Below are 8,052 nucleotides of genomic sequence, written 5' to 3'. Positions count from 1 at the left end.
AGTGAATATATTCTTATCAATCTGTTGTAACATTGATTTACTTGTGGTTACAGAAAAATAAGATTTTGCACGATATGGCCAAAAGAATGTGGTCTGGATCTGTTTTTCCTGGTTTGGGCCTCTTAGTTCCAGTGAAGGGAAATCTTAATTTTGCACCATGCAAAGATATTCTAGACAGCAGCGTTTAAACTTTGTGTCAGCAGTTTGTGTTTGTCTCTTTCCTGTTTCCACATGACACACAGCTGCTCCATAAAGAAATGCTTTTCCCAGTTTGGTGTGGAACAACTTGACTGGTCTGCACAGTGCCCTGACCTCAACATCTTTGGGATAAACTGGAACCAAGTTTGGATTATCAGCGGGGCACAGTGGGCCCCAGACTCCCAGGGACCCCAAAAGCCCAAGATTATTCCACATCGTTTGGGTCTACAAAATCTAGTTTGAAGACTTTAAAGCGGACCTATTATGCTAATTTCCATCTCTATATTTTTATTCTGGGACTCCACAAGAGCAGCTTTGCATGATTCACAGTTCAAAAACCTCCTTATTTATCTTATATTGGCCCTTTATACAGCCCCTCAGTTCAGCCTCTGTCTGAAATGGGTGGTTTTAGCTCCTGTCTCTTTAAGGTCCCCCTCCCGATGAGCCCACTCTGTTCTGATTGGCCAGCTTCAGGAAGCCCGCCAGAGGCATGTTAAGTTACTGTCGATGCAAACCCAACATTTTCCTGCTATTATGTTACATTCCTGATAATTGGAGCTGTTTGATCAGCAGATCAATTAGAAATTAAAGCTGCAAGCAGCGTTGGTCGGGACCTCGCACTCTGGCCCATCGGGATCAGATCATTTTGCTTTTTAAAAATGAGGGATATTTATTACAAGTGTGGTGTGCTTTTATTTTGAAAGATTGATTGACATGTGTACTGTCAGGTGTGTAGAGACAATAAGTAACTGCAGCTGGACACAGAAAAATACTCATATATTTGAATGGAGAGTGTGAGCGAACCCACACCTTTTTGAACATTTACTGCTTCCACATAATTTTAGATACAAACTTCATTTGAACTTTAAATGAGTCACGAGACTTTGACCTACAAATCTTGACTTTACATGTTTTTTCTATCTTTTCCTGTTTTTGAGATATTAGAGTGTGAGTTTTAAAGTCTTTTCTTGCTCCTCCTGTGATTTTATAATGAGTGTGTATTACGGAATGTTTCACAGCACTGAGGGAGTGACATCACCAGGAGCAGTTGAAGAGGAGGATTTTAGAGTACGCTTCTTGTGAAATATCCACATAAATCCCATAACTTTGGCCAAATCTTACATTAAAAATCATACTTTAGTAGGAAATTTAATGGCAAATCCATTGATACAGGTTTGAAAGTGGTCAGACTTATAGTTTAGACGTCAGCAGCCTCTGTTTGACACAAAGTTCATGCCCATAGATTGCCTCCCTATTGTTTTACATTTTAAGGTGTGATGTGGCACTGCAACTTTCAGGGCTTATAAAATACAAACCATTCAAGTTATTACAAAGTTTTTAACAACTTTTTTCAGCATAGTGTCATAAGTCATCTATTAAAATGTGAAGCTGATACCATTAACACCCTCGGAGGAGATAGCATTTGTTCGGGGGCCAAAATTGGGGCAAAGTCTTATTTTGAAAGTCTAATTGCAGACTTCCTGTTGGATTTAGGTCAGGGGTGTCAGTGTATGATTTGTGGGTCTTGATGAGATGAATAATTTAGTTTTTGTTTGATCTCTCTATGACATTCCTATGGGTTTTTGGTGAGTTTTTGAGCATGTTTAGGGGGTCAAATTTAGGGTTTAAGTGGCGTAATAATAAAGAAAGAAACAAACAAACAAACACACGAAAAACAGTAGGGTCCTCACTGTGTCTGCTGCTACAACCCATGACTACAAACCAACCAATCAGGATACAACATGAAATGACTCAGAATGCACTAGCTGGTGTGACATTTCATAAGTGCAATTTTTTAAATAATGTTTAAAAGGCATTCTCCTTAATACATCCACACACAAAAGCCAAAATGATGAAAGTGAAATGGAAAAGAAGTTTGTGTGACTTTGCTGCATTTTCAAACATCAGAACTGCAGATGGATGAGGAGCTCTGCTCTAATTTACTTTTTTTCTATTTACATCGTAGTGCTGTGATTCACCATGCATTCATCTCACAATCTGACAAATTGATTTTGTACAGTCTCACACAGATTGTGACCAAGATTTTATTATAGCGCATTATGCACCATATGACATGCAATAAACATACCCCACCATTGTTGTCACACAGTCTAAAGGTGCCTTAAGTTGTTACTGTGTTTTGCCTTTGTAGGATGGAATAGCCAATGGGCTGCAGTTCTACCTGAGAGTGTGGCCATGAGCAGTTCCACAACAAACATAACACAAATAAAACACACACACACACACACAGATACACACTGCTTCTGGGCGATGATCAGTGTGTCTCTCAGCACATTAGCTGCCTCTAAGAGCTAACAAGCTTCAACATCAACACATGATGCAACCATTGCATTAGAGACAAACAATTCATCAAAGTAAATGGAGATCATTTCTGTCATGACCTCCAAACATTTGAGATGCAACAAATTATGTAAGCATCGCTTAAAGGGTCAGTTTAGCCAAAATCACACACACACACACATACACAAAAAACATATTTCTCCCTCGCTCAGTATCTGAATTGCTGGCTGTGGAACTGACTTGCTGCAACTGTAAGAGATGAGGAGGAAGTCACTTTGCTCTTTGGGATGTATTATCACATGTATTTGGTTAAGAGTGAACCATGGATGTGTGGTTTCTGCAAAGGAGTAAATAACAACAAAGATTAGTAAATATAATAAAGCATATTCAAATATTATGCAAATAAATGTGAAATAGAAATATACATTCAAAGTAAAATGTAGTACAAAGTTATACAATGAGCAAAACAAACAAGTCGGTCTAATCTTGAATTGCCATGTAAGATAAACATCGTCCTTTAATAGTCTTCCATTCAACACTGCTCAGATGTACAGAAGTGCAGGTTTTTCTTGATTGCCAGCAGGAAAGGTATCGCCTTTACAAGGGAGAGCTCAAGCCTCAGTGTGGCTGTGGCACCACTCTGTCTCCTCTGCTCTGTCCATCACTACATCCAAGGCATGCAGCTGGTAACACTGGTGTACACTGCTTCTTGAAAGTTTGCCAACCCTTTAGAATTTGCTTTATTTCTGCATAAATATACCCTGAAACATACATAGAACCTAAAACCACATGAAGAGACATCAATTAAACAAATGAGAGAAAAACCTTATACTTGTCTGTTTATTTATTGAGCAAAATGATGCAATGTTACATATTTGTACATGGCAAAAGTATGTGAACCTCTAGGATTATCAATTCGTTTGAAGGGGAAATTAGAGTCAGGTGTTTCAATCAATGGGATGACAATCAAGTGTGAGTCTGGGAGGCCCTGCCTTATTTAAAGAAGAGAAATCCGGGTCTTCACTGTCAAAGTCTGAACTTCACAACACAGGTTTGTAGAAGTGTACAAATAACCAAAAGATGTATTCATTTTCTGTGGCAGTAAACACAACACATGGGCCCACCAATATATTCAGAGCTTCAAAAGATTTTCAGGGCTGACGACGTTAACACACACACGCACACACACACACACAGCAGGGCTACATCCACTGCACTGACACTTGCCCACAGACACACACACCAGAGAGCCTCTCGTTGTAGAGTTGCTAGCTAAGCCACAACACAGGTACCACACAGAAACTTTTACAGAGGGCCATGAATGTGCCTCTAGACTGTATATAAAGATAAATGATGCGTCTCTACTTTCTATGCAAAAGTGAAGCCAAAATATTTCATTTCTTGGGGCTGCCATCGTGCTTGTGTGATGTCATTTGCAACCAGAATCTGCACAGTAGAGTCAAGCAGTGGGATGATTGTCCGCGGGACACGCCCTCTCAACTTGACTGACAGCTGTCCCACCGCCAAGAGGAGCTGGCATGGCGAGGTGAACCAGCCGAAACCAGCCGGTAACTAGCAGCTACAGCAACAACCCAAAACAGTAGTCGAATGCACCAAGTCCACCCACAGCACAATACCCTTCCTTAACACTAACCTGCCTTTCCACTAAATTGCATCAAATCTTGTACCATGGCCACATAAACGGGATGAAGACATTTAGTTATGAAGTTTAATTTTTGTGTCTGAGACAGCATAGATCTTGTTTATGTAAAGTATCCCACTGAATTCTATCTGTACTTTTAACACCATCATCCCCTCCAAGCTAACCACTAAACTCCTGTCCTTTGGCCTTAACCCTTCCCTCCAGAACTGGAACTGTATCATAAACACTGTCTGCAAAGCACTTCTCATGCAACAAAACTATTTAACCTTTTTAAAAGTTTACCTGCTCAGTTACATTCCAGAATTAGGCTTTGAACCATCAGAGGAAAATTGGTGGCTGTGCTTTTTTGCTCTGGAATGTGCAAAGCCTCAAGCTGTGTCCAAGATCAACAGCCATCACTTGAGGTTGAACGTGATGGCTGGAGAGGCCAATTTTGGAACCACAAACTTTCTTGCAGTGTGGGCATTGATGTGAGCCGAATCTCTCGGTGGAGATTCTCTCCTTCCTTTGCTGCTGCTTGACTCTAGCAGCCTGTTGGATATCTTCTTTGTGTAACGTGGCTCCCTCATGTAAAACGTTTCTCCATGCAGTTGTAATAGCAAAACCACACTTTGTATTCTCTGCACTTTAGATGAACTCACATTATATAACCTTGAACATGTAACCATCTCGTCGTATGCTCATTATTGTTTTTTGTCACTGTCTGGATCAAAGTAGGAAGTAGCTTCACCTTGAACATGTTACAGTTCCTCTAGACAGGTTGACAGCTTTGATGACATCTGGCACTATACCACACACATATCCTGATACTGTCTCCCTCACTCCTTGTCTATAAAAAGCATGTACACTTTGTAACCGACATCACTCTGCAATTACACTCTGTTGTGACTGTATACTGATCCCTTGCAAGATTCTCATTAAAAGACAAAAGACAACTTGGTCATTGTCAGTTTTTATTTTCAGATTTCCACCACACAGTTACGCAGTTAGGTCTTCCCAGTTGGAGCTGTTTATGTGAAACCGTGTAACATTTTATCTGACCTCCAGGTGTTCGTTGGCCAGCATTTAGTTCTGAATAGAGGACCTGTTTTGGGAGGCATGTGTCAGGCATTGGTATTACATGGCCTGTCCATCTCAGCTGGTGTTTAATGATGGTGGTGGCAACGCTGTTGATGTTTGCTTCCTCAAAAACACTAATGCTAGTGTGCTTCTCTTTCCAGCTGATACACAAGATTTTTCACAGGCATCTCTGGTGATAGGACTCCAGGGCTCTTATATGTCTACTGTAGGTAGTCCAGGTGTCTGCACCATATAAAAATGTGGGCACAATAGCTACCTTGTAGACCAGTAGCTTGGTCTTTGCAAGGAGATCAGAGTTTTCAAAGACTCTTTGCAAAAGCCCCACTGGCACAGTAGATACGATGGTGTACATCACTGTCAATGTCTGCCCTTGAGACTGCCCTTGTGACTTCCAAAGTAAGGGAACTGGTCCACATTTTCAAGGCTTACACTGTCAATTGTTTTTGTTGGTGGGGGTGCAGTGGTGTCTGGTGGGGGCTGATGGAGAACCTTGGCCTATTTTATGTTCATGGCCAAACCAAGGAGTGTGTACACCCTGGCAAAAGCATCAAATATGCACTGAAGATCTTTTCTGTGTGGGCTACGATGGCGTTATCAACCGCATATTACAGCCCCACAGTTGATTTGTGAAAGATCTTGGACTTGGACTTGAAACAGTTTAAGCTAAGCAGCTTGCCATCTGTTCTATCAATGATCTGGACACAGAGGGGGTAAACTGTGACCGATTAGATGGAGAATGGCTGCGATGAAGACGGTGAAAAGGGTGGGAGCAATGATGCATCCTTGTTTTATGCCAGTCTCTCCCTTGAAAGGTTCAGTCTCACTGCCATTACAGAGGACTGTTTCTGACATGTTGTCATGGAGGAGCCTCAGAATCCTAATGTACTTTTCCGGACATCCACACTTTGACAGAATTATCCAGAGAGCCTGACAGATCACAGAGTCAAATGCTTCGGTAAATCTGATGAAGGCCATGTATAGTGGTGCAAGTGTTGATAAACATGCAACCTGTTGAAGTTACAAAGCAAATGTTACTATTTGATATCAAGGTACATATTCAGATGAAAAGATAATTTTGCGGATAATACCAATTACATACATTTTTTTTAATGTACGGAGTGTCTTTACCTACATATGAGGTTAAATGACTTTGGTGTTAGCCAGACTATCTGGAGGTTGTTTAAAGTAGGTAGCAGAAAGTGTGCTGACCTACATTAAGTACCTAAGTCTCAGTGTTTTCGCGCCTCTTTCAATTACCTGGATGCTACACCTGCCTGCTCAACGGCCCCCCAGGGTTTGGGTCATAACTCAAGTACAGCCTATTAAGAGTTCTTCCTTGGAGGCAAAAAGCACTTTGCGTGCAATAAAACTATTTCACCTTTTTAAAAGTTTTCCTGCTCAGTTACATTCCAAAAGGAAAATTGGTGGCTGTGCTTTTTTTCTCTGGAATGCACAAAGCCTCAAGCTGTGTCTGAAATCAACACTATATACAAATACTAAATACTACTATTAAATACTACTAAAAATATTATTTACTGGTCCTCACACTGTATTGATTTTATGGGTAAGAAATGTACTAAACTATTTTGTACGAACAGGAAATGATAAAACATGAATAATGAAAGATGTCATTCAAACTGTGACCTTTGTTACTGATGTATAATTGGGAAAGTTGAAAAAGGAAAAAATTAAATGTTTTGTCCAAAGATAAATTAGAGGGTAACATATTCTGGAGGTTGTTTAAAGGAAGTAGCAGAAAGTGTGTTGATCAATAATTTAATACCCTAGTTTGGGCTCCTCAGTTTTAATCATATGAGGCACTCAAGTGTAAATGGTCAACACAACCGATAAAATCAGTGGGAAACCTCAGAACCAACTGGTGGAACCACCAGAACTGAACACAAAGCCCAATTTATTCTGGAAGTTACCGCTGCCTTTAAGATCAGCATGACCTGCTGCCCTCTGAAGCATTTTAAATGCAAATTTACAAAAATGTCTTAATTCGCAGTGTAGTGTGAACTTTGAACATAAAATGTTAGTTTCAAAGTTATTATATTCTAATGCAGTTGACACTGATTTTATTTTTCCTTTCTCCCACTTGTATCAGGTGACGATTTTAATCCAGAGCACTTTTATGTTGTTTTTGTTTCCAATCTTCTTGGTCTTGATGTTACATTAAGTCAAGATTTTTTTTTTTTTTTTTGACATTTTAATTTGCCAGCTAAATACTGAAGAATATCAGGTGTTGCACCTCTTTCTGTCGTCCAGGTCCAGAGTAGAATAGAATAGAATTTAATTCAGTCTGCAAATTCATTTACTACATATATATACATAGCAACAAAAAATTGAAAAAAAGAGATAAATAGTTAAATACCACAGTTGAAAGCAACACAATACCATAACTTAAAGATTTCTGCAGTCAGAAAAAAGTGTAGGAAGCTGAAGCTACAGACTATTTTAACAACACATCATTGTTTAACTTCAACTAGCCTTAAACAACAACAAAAACAAAACAAAACTGAACTTACATATCCTGTAACCTGTCCTTTTATACCAGTGTTTTTTTCTGATCATCCATTTTCATATTTTCAATGATTTCAATGTTATTTTTAAATGTTCATTTAAACCTACGAAATGTTTTACATGTTTTCAGTTCCTCATTACAGCTGGTCCATAAATCCACTCCTTTGACTGTAATACAATATTTTACATTAGTCCTCACTAATTGAACATACAAATTCCTCTAAAATTATATTGACTTTCTCTCTTTTCAAACAACTTTTGGATACTTTAAGGTACTAATTGATTTT

Source organism: Thunnus albacares, chromosome 11 (assembly GCF_914725855.1).
Source record: "Thunnus albacares chromosome 11, fThuAlb1.1, whole genome shotgun sequence".
Classification (NCBI taxonomy): Eukaryota; Metazoa; Chordata; class Actinopteri; order Scombriformes; family Scombridae; genus Thunnus; species Thunnus albacares.
Note: the sequence above shows the minus strand (reverse complement) of the source record.